This window comes from Pinus tabuliformis, chromosome J, assembly GCF_031772625.1.
Source record: "Pinus tabuliformis cultivar Carrire ecotype Pingquan chromosome J, CPIR1, whole genome shotgun sequence".
NCBI classification, from domain to species: Eukaryota; Viridiplantae; Streptophyta; class Pinopsida; order Pinales; family Pinaceae; genus Pinus; species Pinus tabuliformis.
In genome coordinates this window covers 1,159,812,978-1,159,830,243 of record NC_142295.1, presented here as the reverse complement: position 1 = coordinate 1,159,830,243, position 17,266 = coordinate 1,159,812,978, and the positions used below count along the sequence as shown (strand labels likewise).

General features: G+C 34.0%; 1 pseudogene; it reads left to right on the top strand.

Annotated features, from left to right (window-relative positions):
• The first annotated feature begins 2,543 nt into the window (after positions 1–2,543).
• Positions 2,544–3,800, top strand: LOC149231211 (plant UBX domain-containing protein 7 pseudogene; annotated as a pseudogene).
• Positions 3,801–17,266: the final 13,466 nt, after the last annotated feature.

Genomic DNA, 17,266 nt, shown 5'->3' with positions numbered 1-17,266 from the left:
TCAAACCATAGATTTGGATCTACAAAAGACTTGTTGGAAAACAGAAATATCAGAACGCTAAGATTGTAGCAGAAGAATGAAGACCCCAATGATAAAACTTAATGAGATAAGGAAATGCAAAGGTCGTGACCAAAATCTAGTGGAAAACACTACTATTAGAGGGAAATTTGGAATTATTAAGGAGATATTGTGTTGAGGAGATGCATACAAGGCTATAGAGTATAGTCAAACTCTGAGAAAGAGAACAATTTGGAAAATTTGAGGATTTTCCCACTATAAATAGGGCTAAGCTTTTACAAACCCTAATTAAGGCATTGATGGCTAAATCTTGCAAATTAGGTATGGAAGTGACAACATCCTCCAATAGAGTACATTTATTGAGATACCCTACAAACCCTAGATTTAAAATACATTCCTATCCTTGGTCAATGTTCCTTAATGATAAAGAAACTACATTTTTAATGGATTTAGAGGCCTACTGAAGATGTTGGCCCTACAATTAATCCACACATTTAGAGAGATTTAAGTGATTGACCTATTTGAAGTGAGAGACAAGATAAGGAAGGACTGCACTAGAGATGAGATTTGTGTGCTTTTTCCATGAGCATATCATTCGAGAACCTGCAAAACATGGATGCAAAGAGCTTGAGTGTTGAAGGGAGGTCATAAAGTCTCCTATGAACGTGCGTTGAAGGTCACTGGGCTTGTGATTGATCATCGCCATAATTTACATTTGTGTGAGTTTCCATGGATACGAGGATATACGTCTTGGGTTTTAATATAAGAACCTGCAAATGATTATGTTGAAAGAAGTCCCTTTATTAAACAAGAGCATCAAATTCATGAGATCTCATATGTTGTAAGGTATACATCTTATAAGGAAACAAATGTGAATGTTTTATGAGAGACAATCAATGCTTAGAGAGAGAATAAGTGCTCCCTATATTTTATTATATTTTTGGAATTGATTGAATGGTAAATATGTTTTATATAAGGGAAGGATGCTCATGAAATTGATAAATTTATTTGATCATGAAATATATAATCATGAATATGGTTTTTCATGATAAATTTATTTTATCATGAGATATAATCATGAACATGGTGTGTGAATTCATTGAGATTGGTTGTGCATGAAAAGGGTATTGGTGCGAAACTGAATTTGGTGCCGTACTTATATAAGATTTTCTATATACATATATGCACATGGCAATTATAGTTGAAAATTGTAGTTAACTAAATTTCTGTAATTGAAATATTGCATTGAAAAATTTGAAGCATACACTGAGGTCCCTGAGAATATTATCCAACAACATTTGAGATAATATGTTTTTATTTTTTTATACGAACGAAAAATAGTATTTTCCTATGTTAAGTCTTGGTGAACATTAAAGTGAACTTGACAACCCCTCAAGCATCAACAGTTATGAGGATTCAAATACCGCACAAACTAAATCTTCATTTAACAGTGAAGCAGTGAAGCAGATCTCCTAGACCAAACTTCTTCTCCGTCTATCTTCAAGAGGACGACCACAATAGGTCGCGAAGCTAAGACACCAATGTCCCAAGAACCAGAAGAGATGAAGGAGATGCAAGATACAGGGAGTTGGAAGACCGTAGAGAAAAAAAAGAAAGCTATAGCATCAATCTCGCTAAGAAAGACGAGGAGCCAGACAATTAAAAACTAAGAAAATTATAGGTCCGATAGACCAATTTGGTCTCACATCATAATCATCATCATCATCAAAAAACTTATGGTGAAAGAGAAAATTTATATAGAATGAATGATCCATTAATTCTTATAGGCCCTACCCAACCTACTAATAATGAAGATGATTTTTTGTTGTACAATCAATATTGTATTTTGATTTTGTTAAAATGAGAAGAATATTTATTTATTTGGGTATATTCTTCCTCTCATAATCTTATTTTATTAAATTAATAAATAATATATATTTATAAATTCTCAACATTAAAAAAAAACTTAAATCCAACCATCTTTTCTTATAGACCAACATAGATTATAAGTTTTATATTAATGAAAATATTAAGTTTAATATTATAAGTTTTATATTAATGAAAATATTAAGTTTTATATTAATGATTACAGAATATGAAAAAGATCCAAGAAGAGAAGACGTCGTCAAAGCTGAGAGGCTGGTGGAAACGGACAGTTGCACTGAAAATTGGATTATCATGTTCGAGAACTGGTCCATCCCTTCTTAACACTGAATTAACTAAGCCGACGTTTGGTTGTGAGGTCTAATTTCCTTTTTAATAATATTAAATTGATATTTGATGGATTGACGTCGTGATAAAAAATAGAATAGGGTCACGTCGTTTGATTAATGTGCACCGAAAATAGTATAGTACACATTAAGAGAGGAGTCAGTTTCTCTCTGACCATGAGTTACTTTCGACGTATAGTCTAGCAATAGCATTTGCGCGTCTTGGGCATTTTTTACGTAAATAAAGAAATAGATTTCGGAGGGGGATCTATTTGAACTTATAATTCTTGTTCTCGTAACAAAATTCGTTAATCAATGGAAACCTCGGCAGAGAAGCACGAACAGATTGTTTCATTCATTGAAATAGTTGGGGAATCGACAGACAATGCGCGGCAGTTTTTGGAGGCAACCAACTGGAATCTAGACGAAGCGATACAGTTATTCTATGCTCAGTCTGATAATCTTGAATTGCCATCGGCTTCTCCTAGTTCTAATTTAAGTAATGCTCCAGTAATGGAAAGTCAAAGCCATGAGTACAGTGACCATACAGACTATGTACGCCCACCACTACCAGTTAAGAGGGAAGCATTATACGATGATGAGTTTATACGAAGAAGAGATCAACAATCGGCAGAACCTAATTCCTCCTGGGCTTTCTGGCATAAAGGCAATGATAGATTGGAAACTCTGTATCGCCCACCATTGGAATTGATGTTCAAAGGCAGTTTTGAGCAGGCTAAGGTGGAAGCTGCAGGCCAAGGAAAATGGCTCATCGCAAATATACAATCACCAAAAGAGTTCAGCTCTTATATGCTTAATAGAGACACTTGGGCCAACGAGGGTGTGAGGGAGACTGTAAGTGCATTTTTCATTTTCTGGCAAATTTATGAGGACAATGAAGAAGGGCGAAAGGTGTCCACCTATTATCATTTGAGTGAGATTCCGTCAACACTTGTTATTGATTCTATTACTGGACAAAAAATGAAAGCTTGGACAGGCACTATCGATCCACAGGAATTGTTACAGGATTTGATACCTTATATGGATAAGGGCCCCAAGGAATTCAGCCTTCGAACGAGGAGGAGGGTGACATCAAATGTTAATAGCAATGCACGTGAACAAATAGTACAAGGGAAAGACGTTTTAGCTGACTTTGCTTTTTTGGCAATCAATGATGATAATGAACAAAAAGCAGTAGAGGCAATCAAGGAAGATAATGAACAAAAAGTAGTAGAGGCAATCAAGGGAGATAATCAAGAAAAAGCTGCAGTAAAACGAGAGTACCCAGCTCTCCCAGAGGAGCCACAAGGTGATAAAGGAGTGAACATCTGTCGGTTAGGTGTCCGTTTTCCTGATGGCAAGAGAGTGCAGAGGAGGTTTCTGCAAACTGATCCCATACAGTTACTTTGGTCTTTCTGTTCTTCTCATGTCAAAGAAGCCAGTGATGGGCGGCAATTTAGACTGGCACACGCAGTTCCCGGCGCATCATCTAAGACATTAGAATATGATACCAACTTGAGCTTCGGAGACTCTGGACTTTCCAATACACTCATTTCCATGATGTGGGAATGAAATTTGGAAATTGTAAGATATAGTAAATTCCTCAAGCATTTTGTCGTTTTATTCTGCTTCTATATCATATTGTAAATGGTAACCTCGCACGTTCTCACAGATATAACCCTTTGCATGTAAATCCTGTACTTAATTGTAAACTTAGCTTAAATGTGAACATTTCAATGTGAACTTACATTTAAACAATGAGAATGTATACTTAATTGTAAACTTAGCTTAAATGTGAACATTTCAATGTGAACTTACATTTAAACAATGAGAATGTTTTTGAAGTACATTGAATATATTCCGAATCTGAATAATATATTAGGGATGCTATAACTATGCATTGCCTTTTCTTTACGTGAATTGCACCTTCGTAGTGATTCAGTAAATCTTGAAATTTGATCAATCAAGGCACATGGGGTTGTCAAGTGTGCAATGGTAGTAAATGGCATAGCTTCAATATGGGGTTGTCAAGTGTGCAATGGTAGTAAATGGCATAGCTTCAATCAAAGAGAGTATGGGCTCAAGTGTGCAAGGGTAGTAAATGGCATAGCTTCAATCAAAGAGAGAGTATGGGTTCAATGGTAAGTTATATTTTGGTAATGGGTTTGCAATGAAATATTGACTAAATTCATGTAAATGTCCTTATTTGTAGTCTTTTGTGGATAGGGAAAATTTTAAGGATGGAAGTTAATCTTAAAGTTTAGAAACTTTGGCTAATCTTCCTAGTCTTTTATATGTAAATCGTAAAAATTTTGGTGATATTGTGGTAGAAATATTTAGATTTCCAATGATTTTATATTAGTCTATATAATATTTTGGCCATTTTTAATGTAAAATAATGGTATACTATAAAATTTAGGCCAATCATTTTAGAAAAAATTGGAATTTGGAAAATATTTTTTTTGAAAAAGCATGGAAAATTAACCCACCTATGCATATTATCCCCTTAAATTTTCCATTCTTGTGGGTTCCCTATTGCAATTGTATTTCATCAAAGAGCACTACTCTCTTGGTTGTTTAATATGACCCCTTATTGAGGGAAATGAGTTTACAGGACAATAAAGATGTGGGTTGACTCCAAGTTCACAATTTGGTCCTTATACACCCATAACCTCTTTCATGCACTTGAACTCAACAAGCTAGTGCCAATGGTGTGTCATGTTTGTATTCTCCATGTATTCTGCATGTAATGTTAGGTTGAATATAGTATTTCCCTCCTTGTTTCTAAAAATTATTGGGACTTAATAAGTACCATCCCATTATTAGGAAATCTCATTAGATTTTTGCAAAGCTAGAGTAACAAGTGCCTTATGTGGGACCGAAACTCAACGTAGTAGGGCTTTAAAAATACCCACGCTTTATAGGTGCAGGTGCATATGGTGCTCCGCCAATCATAGAAGATCAAGGAGATAGTTCATATGGAGTTTCGTGACTGTATAGGAAAATTGGTTTCTCATCTAATGGATGTAGTGGATAATGGAACTAATGAGTCCATCAATAAAATTTGAGGGCCCTACCTTTCCTTCAGTAAAAGATTATGGTTGAGGAGAATCAAGGATTACTATGTAAATGTCTCTTTGTTATGCATAAATTATATCGAATTAGTGACGCTTATTGATTTCTTGTTCCTCATCTTGAGGCGTATTGGTTGTAACATCTTTTAATATAACAAGAAAAAGAAATTTGAGGAAATCTATGAGCAATGCTTTGCGAAGCATTATTTTATAGATATTTTTTTTGCACCACTCATGGATATGATCCACAATGTGGGTAGATGATTTTAATATAAATTCAATTAATATTTATATTCTTGTATCATGGCAATTTAGTAATTCAAAAATGCCATACCCTATATTGCATAACCTAAATGGGATGATCTTATCAACGTTGGGTCAACTAGTGATCATTGAGGTGAGGGTCAAGCAACTGACATTCCAAGACACAAGACTTTTCCTACCAAAGGTGGGAGGCCTTGAAGACAACGAGACCACTAGGTTACTAGGTGACCCCTTGTGGTTCTCAATGAAGTCTGTATATTTTGACGGGGATTTCAAATATTTAATAATAATGAGTTCAACACATAAAAAAAAGGAAGAAAAAAAAGGCTTATTAATTTACTCGTGTTATAATGTGTTAATAAAAAATATGTTTCAATGATGTTGAGAAGAGGTAACATGTGAAAACACAAAAGACCCAACATCCTTCGAGTCAAATTATGATTGGACCTTCTATATGTCTTCAATATTGGGGGATGATTCCACTGAAGGAACATTAGAAAAGTTATGAAATGAGGGTTATAATGAGGGGTAATGGGGCATTTCCTTAAATCACTAGCAATGCTTCCAATATATTTCGAAGATAAGATCAAGTTTAGCTACTACCTGCAACTCCCACCTTGGGTGGATTGCCTCCGTTTTCGCCAAGAAGCTACTTCAATATAGTATGAGTGAGAAAATCCCACAATTTGGGTATAAACTATGAATCTAGAGCCCCTACCTAGAGATAGTATATTGAAGGAGTCCAACAAAATCATTGGTTTAAGTATTCGACCCTTCACAGGTTTCTTCTAGCTGATATATTTTTGGACACTAAATTATGGAAACCCTAAGCTTCAGTAAAATAAAACTTCCTATGTTTTAGATGAAAAATGACTAAGGGGGATTATTCAGATACCTTCTCCTAAAGTGTTAACTTAGACTACAATACTCTTTATCATCCATGGTGGGGGATATTAATTTGTTAGTTTTTGGTTGATTTTAAGTGGTTTTGAATTGGGATGACTGCTCAAACATGTACACTTAGGGTGTGAAATAAAAAATTTCTAATAGTCCATCTCAACATTCTCACAATGGTGTACTATAAAATTTGGGTGAATCATTTTAGAAAAAGATGGAATTTGGCAAATCTTTTTTTAAGAAAATGAATGGAAAATTAGCCCACTTATGAATATTAGCCCTTAAAATTTTCCATGCTTGTGTGTTTCCTATTGCAGTTGTATTTTATCAAGGAGCACTACTCTCCTATTGGTTTGATATGACCTCTTATTGAGGGAAGGGATTTTATAGTACAATAAGGTTTGGGCCAAGTTCACAATTTAGGCCCTATACTCCCATCACCTCTTTCATGCAGCTGAACTCAACAAGCCAATGCCAATGGTACGTCATGTTCGTATTTCCATGTATTTTGTAAGTAACATTGGTTTAAATATAACAGTTCCCTCCTTGTTTCTAAACATTTTTAGGACCTAACAGTACCATCCTATTATTAGGACATCCCATTATATTTGTGCAAAGCTATAGTAACAAGTTCCCTATGTGCGACCAAATCCTAACGTAGTAGGGTCTTAAAAATACCCATGCATCCTAGGTGCGGGTGCATATGGTGCCCAACCCATCATAGAAGATGAAGGAGATGGCTCAAGTGGAATTTCATGACTGTATAAGAAAATTGGTTTCCCATCTAATGGCTATAGTGGATAATGGACCTAATGAGTCCAACAATAAAATTTGATGGCCCTAGCTTCCCTTTACTAAATTTTATGGTTGAGGAGAGTTAAGGATTACTATGTAAAGGTATCTTTATTATGCATAAATTATATCGAATTATTGATGCTTACTGATTTCTCTTTCCTCGTCTTGAGGTGTAGTGGTTGAAACATCTTTTAATATAAAAAGAAAAGCGATTTGAGGAATTCTAATAGAAATTCTTTAGGACACATGATTTTATAGATCCACAACATGGGTAGATGATGTGTATATAGACTCAATTAATAATCATATTCTTGTATCATGGCAAATTAGTAATTCAAAAATGTGGTAGCCAATAGTGCAAAACCTAAGTGGGATGATCTTATCAATGTTGGGTCAACTACTGATCATTGAGGTGAAGGTTGAGCAAGTGACGTTCCAAGACATGGGACTTTTCCTACCAAAGATGGGAGTCCTTGAAGGAAACAAGACCACCACGGTAGTAAGTTGTCCCCTATGGTTCTCAATGAAGTCTCTATTTTTTGAGGGGGATTTCAAGAATAAAACAAGGTTCATTAATTTAATGGTGTTGTAATGTGTTAAAAAATACAAAGTTTCAATGATGCTGAAAATAGGTAACATGTGAAATAACAAAAGACCAAACATCCTTCGAGTCAAATTGAAATTGGACCTTCTGAAAGTCTTCAACAGTGGGGGATGATTCCAATGAAGGATCATTAGCGAAGTTATGAAAAGAGGGTTGTAATGATGAGTAATGGGGCATGTCCTGAAATGCCTAGAAATGCTTCTAATATCTTTTGCAAATAATATCAGTTAAGATGCTACCAACAACTACCACCTTGGGTGGTTTCCCAATAACTAATAATAATTTAGATTTTCTTATAACAAACATTCAAATATCAAGAAAATAAAGTTGTTCCAATCTAAATTATATAAATATGATATTTACTTCATTTACAACCATAATTATAAATAATTATCAATTGGTCATGCATTATTGTGGTCGCAATTGGATATCACAGTGACATGAACAACTTTATGATTATATCGTAGAATGTTACAAAAAATTTTGAGCAAAGCATAGCTATTATGATGATATACTATTTCATTTGATTTGTGTATGCCATTCCCACACTAGTAGGGGCCATGTGCGAAAGTCTGTGTGGATGCATGATATACATGGAAGAGTTTGAAAGGAAACAATCGATGGAGTCTATGGGGAAAGACATTGTAGTCAACGTGCCCTGGTGTGTTCTCTCCCTCTACATATCAATTGGAATTGTTAGTTTGCAAAAATAGGTTGTTAGCTATGCAGGAGAAATGACAACACCAATTAAATCTTATTATCACGGACGCTTTCCAAGACTCCCACCAAAAAGACCTCGTCATCGACAATACCACAGGCATATGGATCCATATGGTATCTCTTTATGAATTTTGGACAGTTTCGAATTTTTACCCCTCTTTGACAAAAGAGTCAATAAGTTTGTCACATATTGGCACCGCCTGCTTCCAGCAGCAAATTACTATGGAGTCTTGGCTATGACAGTCTTTACGATTTTGTCTTGTGATGGGAAATTGTAAGCAGTAAGTCGTCAGAAGCTACCAGTGCTCATGGCTAGGATATGGCTCCCATAACACTAAAATTGATCGCTTGATTTTTGGGATATTTAATTCATCATAGGTTTCGATTAATCATTCTATATTACACTAAGCTATTTGCACTATGAGAAATCTAAATTGTTCACCAGAGGAGATCATTAATATATACTTGTCTGACATTTATTTAATGATGTAATTTAAAGTGTGTATTAGTGTTATATTTGAGTTCATAAATTTTATGTGATGAAAAATCAGTGAAAAGACTTGAGTGACATATTTTAAATTAGTGGTTCTTGTTGTATACGATGTCACAAGAATATATTGTTGATTGGACTATGTTTACGATCTTTTATAAAGTTGATGGGTTGTCTAAAGCTAAGAACATCAATTGCATGTTATCCTTATATGTTTCTAAGTGTGCGTGTGTGTGAAGAAGTCAAGTTGTACGATTAACTTTTAGACACATTTAGTATCCAAATAACTATGCTAGATAACTAGCGGATATAATGAGCTATGTCATCCAAGAGATGGGAGTTTGTCCATAGGATGGTTCTGTTACTTGACTATATTTTCTTACAAATACAATGAGCTAGGTAATTTGGAAAAATAAAGTACATCAACATTGTTAATCATTACAAGTGAGTCAACGATGGTAAAAAAATGTTATATTTTAAATGTAAGCTTGAAGATGTGGTGGAGAGAGATCGCAATCTGGAAGATTACAGAGTAAGTATATTTGTAGATGAACACTATACTAGAAAATGTGACTTGAATGTCGATTATATGTGTTTCTTGTATCATTATTTGACATGTAAGAATTAAAATAGAGACTTGGATATAATACTTTCATGCTAAGTTTAGAGTTGGTTTAGGATTTTCTGAAAGAATATCTCAATCTCTATATTCATGTTTGGAATTAGTTGGATCAACTTTCAACTATATATATGTATCATATTTGTGATTGAATGTGTGAAAAATAATTTGTGGTGTGGAATCATATTTCCTTCTTTTACATGATTAAAAAGAATAATAATTATTTCAAATTTAACGAATTTAAATATTAAGTAATAGAAAAGTTACACAAAATGTTAGAAATTGTGGACATGGTTTTATTTCAAAATTCATGTATGTTTTAAAATCAATTTTTACTTTTAATTTTATGTTTAAAAAATAAAATACCATTTTGTTTATGTGTGTGTGTGATTTTGTTTTTTTTTTCTAAATTGTGCCAGTGTAGTCTATAGTCATTGAAATAATTACTTCATTATATATCTCACATTACTAAAATTAAAATAATCATAAAAAGCTAACAAGATTATAACTTTATTTTAAATTTTTATTATTTTTATTATTTTTTTTGGTAGGTAAGCACCCACAGGGGATTTGAACCAGTGACCTATCGTAAGGAGTGCCTTAATGGTGCACCCATTCACCGTCAATCCAAAGCCCCGTGGGCCTTATTATTTTTATAATTATTATAAAAAACATTATACATTTAAAAAGCATGAAACAAGATTAATCATCTATAATTAGCCTTACTTTATCATCAAGATTCTTAATCTGTAAATTGTCTTTGTTACAACAACATTTCTTATCAATACCACATTCCCAAAACACCATAAGTCACTTCATATGACCCTTATTCATATGATATTTACTTTTAATTAATCAATATAGTTAAAAGGAAAAAAGAGCATAACTATGGAGATAAATCTAAGCCTTTGATTTGTGTATACTATAACGAATATTTTGGAATATCTCATTAAAGTTAAAACTTTACACTGCTACAAGTGTCTATGATGTGGATTTAACTTTAATGGAATATTCTAGAATATTCTTAGTAGTATAAATAAATAAAATGGTGATATTTATCTCCAAAGTAATTATGCTTTCTTCCATTTTAATTAAATTTGTTATTTAAAAAAATGTTATATGAACTAGTATCATATGAAATCAGTTATGGTTATTTTGACATTTGGTATTGATAAACCATGGTATTGTATCAAAACTTATTTACATAATAAGAATATCAATGGTAAAGTAGGGCTAAATCTTCATGGTTAAGAATATTGTTCCAAATAAAATTATAATTTATTTAATTTGTTTGATTTTTTTTTAATTGTAGCAACATATATATCATTACGTAAGTGTTTTGATGTTTCTTATGGATTTATGTATAGAAAATTTACGAGACATTTAATCTATATGATTATACTGATAATTATTGATAACTAAATTAAAATTTTAGAAATTCAATTTCAAAATAAATTGATGTAATTAATATTATTTTACCATATATATATAAATATATAATTGATTAAATAAAGTAAAAATTTATGAAAAAATTTCAATGAAATATTAAATTATATATCATTTAAAAACAAGTATTGATTTATTAAGTAAAATTATGTTCAAAGTTATTTGTCTTTACAAGGTTCAAGATAATATCTTGGAATCAAGTTGATGATGTAGATGTTTTTGCATTGGAACTTTTATATATTTGAGAATGTAGTATTACATTTCATGTGTAAGTGTATTATTTTTGGTTGTATAGGTTATCTAATGATATTTAATTTGTTTATTTAGATTTTTTTTCCACAATGGGCTCACGGGTAGGTTATAATTTTGGTAATGGGTTTGAAATAAAATTTTGACCAAACTCATGTAAATGATGTTATTTGTACTGTCTTGTGGCAGGAAAAAATTTAAGGATGGAAGTTAATCTTAAAGTTTAGAAACCTTGGCGAATCTTACTAGTCCCTTATATGGAAATTGTAAAAAATTTGGTGATATTTTTGTAGAAATATTTAGATTTCCAATGATTTTATATTGACCATTTTTAATGTAAAATAATGGTGTACTATAAAATTTGGGTGAATCACTTTAGAAAAAATGGAATTTTGCAAAAAAAAATAATTGAAAAGGCATAGAAAATTAGCCCACCTATGCATATTAGCCACTAAAATTTTCTATGCGTGTGAGTTTCCTATTGCAATTGTATTTCATCGAGGAGCACTACTCTCTTGTTGGTTTAATACAATCCCTTATTGAGGGAAGGGAGTTTATTGTACAATAAGGATGTGGGTTGACTCCAAGTTCACATTTTGAGCCCTATACACCCATAACCTCTTTCCAGCACTTGAACTCAACAAGCTAGTGCCAATGGTGTGTCATGCTTGTATTCTCCATATATTTTGCAAGTAACGTTGGTTTGAATATAGTATTTCCCAACTTGTTTCTAAAAATTATTAGGACATAACAAGTACCATCCCATTATTAGGAAATCCCATTAGATTTGTGCAAAGATAGAGTAACAAGTGCCCTATGTGGGACTAAAACTCGATGTTGGAGGCCTTTAAAAATTCCCACACATCATAGGTACAGGTGCATATGGTGCCCCAACAATCATAGAAGATCAAGGAGATAGTTCATATGGAATTTTGTGACTGTAAAGGAAAATTGGTTTCTCATCTAATGGATGTAGTGGATAATCGACCTAATGAGTCCATCAATAAAATTTGATGGCCCTACCTTTCATTTACTAAAAGTTTATGGTTGAGGAGCATCAAGGTTTACTATGTAAATATATTTTTATTATGCATAAATTATATCGAATTATTGATCCTTACTGATTTCTTATTCCTCATCTTGAGGCATACTCATTGTAACAACTTTTAATATAACAAGAAAAAAACAATTAAGGAGCAAATCTAAGAGCAATTCTTTTCGAAACATTCTTTTATAGATAAAGTTTATGCACCACTCATGGATATGATCCACCACGTGGGTAGATGATGTTTATATAAACTTAGTTAATATTTATATTGTTTTATCATGGCATTCTAGTAATTCAAAAACAGGGTACCCTATAGTGCATAACCTAACTAGGATGACCTTATCAATGCTGGGTCAACTAGTGATCATTCAGGTAAAGGTCAACCAAGTGACGTTTCAAGACACAGGACTTTTCCTACCAAAGGTGGGAGGCCTTGAAGGAAACAAGACCACCATGGTAGTAAGTTGTCCCCTATTGTTCTCAATGAAGTCTCTATGTTTTGAGGGGAATTTAAAATATGTAAAACTAATGAGTTCAATAGATAAAATAAAGAAGAAAAAAAGGTTTATTAATTTACTGATGTTGTAATGTGTTAAAAAAAACTATGTTTCAGTGATGTTGAGAAGATGTAACATGTGAAAACACAAAAGACCCAACATCCTTCGATTCAAATTATAATTGGACCTTGTGTAAGTCTTCAATAGTGGGGGATGATTCCACTGAAGCAACATTAGAAAATTTATGAAAGGAGGGTTATAATGAGGGGTAATGGGGCATGTACTGAAATTGCTAGCAATGCTTCCAATATCTTTTGAAAATAAGATCAAGTTAAGCTACTACCCACAACTCCCACCTTGGGTGGATTCCCACAGTTTTTTCCAAGAAGCTACCTTAATATAGTATGAGTGAGAGAATCCAAAAATTTGGGTATCAACTATGAATCTAGAGCCCCTACCTAGATATGGTGTATTGAAGGAGTCCCAAAAAATCATTGGTCTAAGTATTGGCCCCTTCACAGGTTCCTTCTAACTGATATTTTTTTGGACACAATTATTGGATCCCTAAGCCTCAGTAAAATAAAACTTCCTATGTTTCAGATGAAAAATGACTAAGGGGATTTATTTAGATACCTTCCCCTAAAGTGTCAACTTAGACTAAAATACTCTTTATCATCCATGGTGGGGGAGATTAATGTGTTAGATTTTGGTTGATTTTAAGTGGTATTGAATTGGGATGATAGCCCAAACTTGTACACTTAGGGTGTTAAATAAAAAATTTCTAATAGTCCATCTCAACATTCTAATTCCAGATGATCAAAATGAGTGTAAGGGTAAGAGAATGCATGCTCAAGAAAGACAAGTGTGGATCACAATGTTTGATAGATTGTGAATATGTAGATATCAAGCGATCCAATACTATCCAACCTATTAACACATGTGAATTTGTATTTTAGGATATGGTAGGCCACCTTATCCCAGGGATAAGGTAGGCTTTCCCTCCTAACTTAATCCTTGTCCTCAACAAACTTTTCATTGGCAGGGAAGAAGTTATTTTTAGTAGTGCCAATGGTGACTTTGTCTTCTATACCCCATTTGATCCCTAACAGTAGTGTTTTCACTATGCTAATTATTTCAGGGCTGAGTGAGATAGCTAACCCCCTCACCAGAGTGGTGGCATTGTCCTCTTCTTGTGAGTTTAAGGCCATGGAAAATTCATAGGCAATGTCATCGTCATACCCTTTGAACAACTTGAAGAATCCTAGCTATTGGTGTATTCAAAAAATGCTTATTATAGAAGGGTGTAGATGGATTCTTTTGGTATCTAAGCATTAGCTTAGGGGGTCCCGATCCAAGTTCTTAGTTAGTTGTTCCAAACAAATCCCTACACTACTGACCCTTTCGGCATCAATCCACAGAGTGTGGACTGAAGTCTCACCTGAAGCAATATGGGGGAATGCTGGAACCAAATTTCTGCATTGAGAGATCAACGTGATGTCGTTTTCTGCCCTACATTTTCCTTTGTGCAGATTGATAACCCCTTATGTCTTATCAATGTAACTTCCTTTAATCAGCCTCTAGACCTATGCGAAGGTCTACGACTGGCTTTTCGGGACCCTAAATAGGTGAATTAGCTACTTACGTGCATCATATATTACTCTTAACCGAGTATTCACTCAGATCTATTTAAGTGTTCGATATTTTTAACGTACAATGATATAATATTTGTGTAAGCACTTAACACCAATTTCGTTCATATAACCATATAGATCCAGAAAATTCTCACATCAATACATCATTATTTGACAAAACGATCATTTATCACAACATAAAGTGCATTCGTTCGTAACAGAAGTAAAGAGATAAAACATGGGAATTTCTGGAATAATCTTCTTTTATTGATATTCAGTTAAGCTTAAAGTCTCAAGACTTCCCTGTGCACTTAGCTGCAGGGGTCTGCACGCTCAGCTGTGGACTCTACCCTAGGCCTTTGTGCACTTAGCTACAGAGCCTTTGTCTACCTTCTACACTAACTTAGACTCCTTTTTTCGTACCCATGACAAAGTCTATTCTTTTTCTATTATGCCTTGGACTCTCTAAGACAAACCTATTTATACAATCCCATGGTCTGCGAACCATGGATAGATCTTCAAAAAGCTGACTTAACTTACATAAAAGAGGGTAAAAACCCTTTTTGACTCTTTACTTAACTACGTGCTCCTCGACCACAATTTGTCGAGACTTTGCATATTATTACATAAAACTTGGGTTTTTGCCCCAAAAGTGACCCAGGGGACCCCATCCCAACTCTAAGTGCTCCCTTCTATTAAATCCTCCCCCCATCTCTTCTTTACGTTTCTAGCTAAGCGAAGGAGAGATACTTATGTTAATAGATTTACTGTATAATTGAGTGGCAGTAGTGAGTTAAAATTCCTTGTTAATGATAATTTCCTACATTCCCTTTACTCTACAGCCTGAAAAGATCTTTCAATTTCACAATTAAACTGCTACTACCTATAGAATTCGAAATGCACTTTGCATTAAATATTATGGATGGATGAATTAGATGATGGCACTTACTTTTTATCAAGTGGTCTAGGATGAATGTAATAATTTAGAGACGAATTCAACCCTCTATAGCATTCCTTCACCCTTTCAGTCTTCCTTTAATAGCCTCTCGGCCTTCCAGTAGCATTTGCAGGCTTTCCTATAGCTTCCTCCTTTATAAATGGAAGAAGAAGGCTCAAAACTCCTCGATGACACCCTAAGATTTTCCTCTCCTTTATTTTTTTTGAAATGAGCAATTATGGAAAAGAATTTAGGCCCCAATACATAATATGCCATTTTTTTCTTAGGATTGGAGAGATCTGGTGGCCTGGGAATCACACGTGGTTTCCACTTTTTGATTTTTATCCCCACTCAGACTAATTATTCCCTCTTTCCTCGTAATCACCACCCATTATCTTTGATCCCAGCTCGATTGATGTGACACCTCCACATTGCATGAGTTCTTACCATCACTTTTAGTTTACTAGCCAAGGGTGGCCAAGTTAAATGGCCACCTCCGGCTTATTAAAACATCTCCTATCGACATTTACACATTTTCGTTATTCACACATAAGGACGAGGTGAGATTTTTCCATACCTATGCCTACCTCATGAACAAACTGATGCGGGGATTTGCATGCTAGAGCTGGACCACATTATTGGCATCAAGAGAGTTGACTTTCTATGTTTCTTTCCTGTGTATTTCTTCATTGCTCCTCATGATATTTGATTGTTGTGTTTGTTGTGTGTCCAGGTACCTTGTTGATATCCAAGATGATACTGCTGGTGGAGAGTTGTGTTGGGAGTGATATGAATACTGTAGAGTGGACTCATAAGTTTCCATCACCACCCTATTGATCATAAAAAAAGGATTATTGTTTTTTGTGATGTGTGCACACACTGCTAGAGGAGGAGGTTTCGTTTCTGTAGCAGTCCTCTCCTTTTCCTTTGGGTTATTCAAGCTATTTGGGAATGATTATAGATGATATAAAAAGGTATTGAGTAAAATGTTAGTACTTTGAGGGAGTGGTGTATATTTTAAGAAATGAAGAGGATGTCATCTATGTGTTACTCTAAGTAGATTTAACAGGGGTAAGATAGAGTGGAGGAATTTTAGTGATTTTTTTATTATTTTATGAAACAGGATGAATGAGTGATGGATGGATGGTGGAACACGGTGGGGGAACCTCATTCATCATTTTGAGGGTCATTTTGGGCTTTCCTTTTCCTCGGATATCCATCTTGTAGCTTTTCATAACCATACTTTAGCACTATAGGACCTTCCTATAACATTTACAGATCCTTCCAGTAGCAGTCTAAATGCTATGAAACCAACTCACAAAAAGATAGAAAAGATAGATCAAAGCCTTAGAATTTAGCCTCTTCGAGGGGCAACCTACTTTACATTACACAAATGAATGATTCCTTGATGATTCAAATGATGAAACCTTCTTTCTATATATAGGAGTCTAAGGAGTCACAATATAGCCTAGCCGACCTAACAATAATAATATAAAGGCACAAAAATAACAATAGAGGGATTCTATGGGGCACAGTAATAATAATATGGGGACAATAGGGGCACAACAATATTAATAAGGGATACAAATACAATAGTAATGGGGTAATCACTAGTATTATAGGGACCTATCATGCCCCTCTCCTTCAAAAAAGCGTTGTCCTCAACGCTTGAGTTGTTCTTGATGCTTCTATATAAAATTTTCATCCTCCCATGTGGAATCTTTAGCAGATAAGTTCTTCCACTTGATGAGATACTTCGAAATTGAT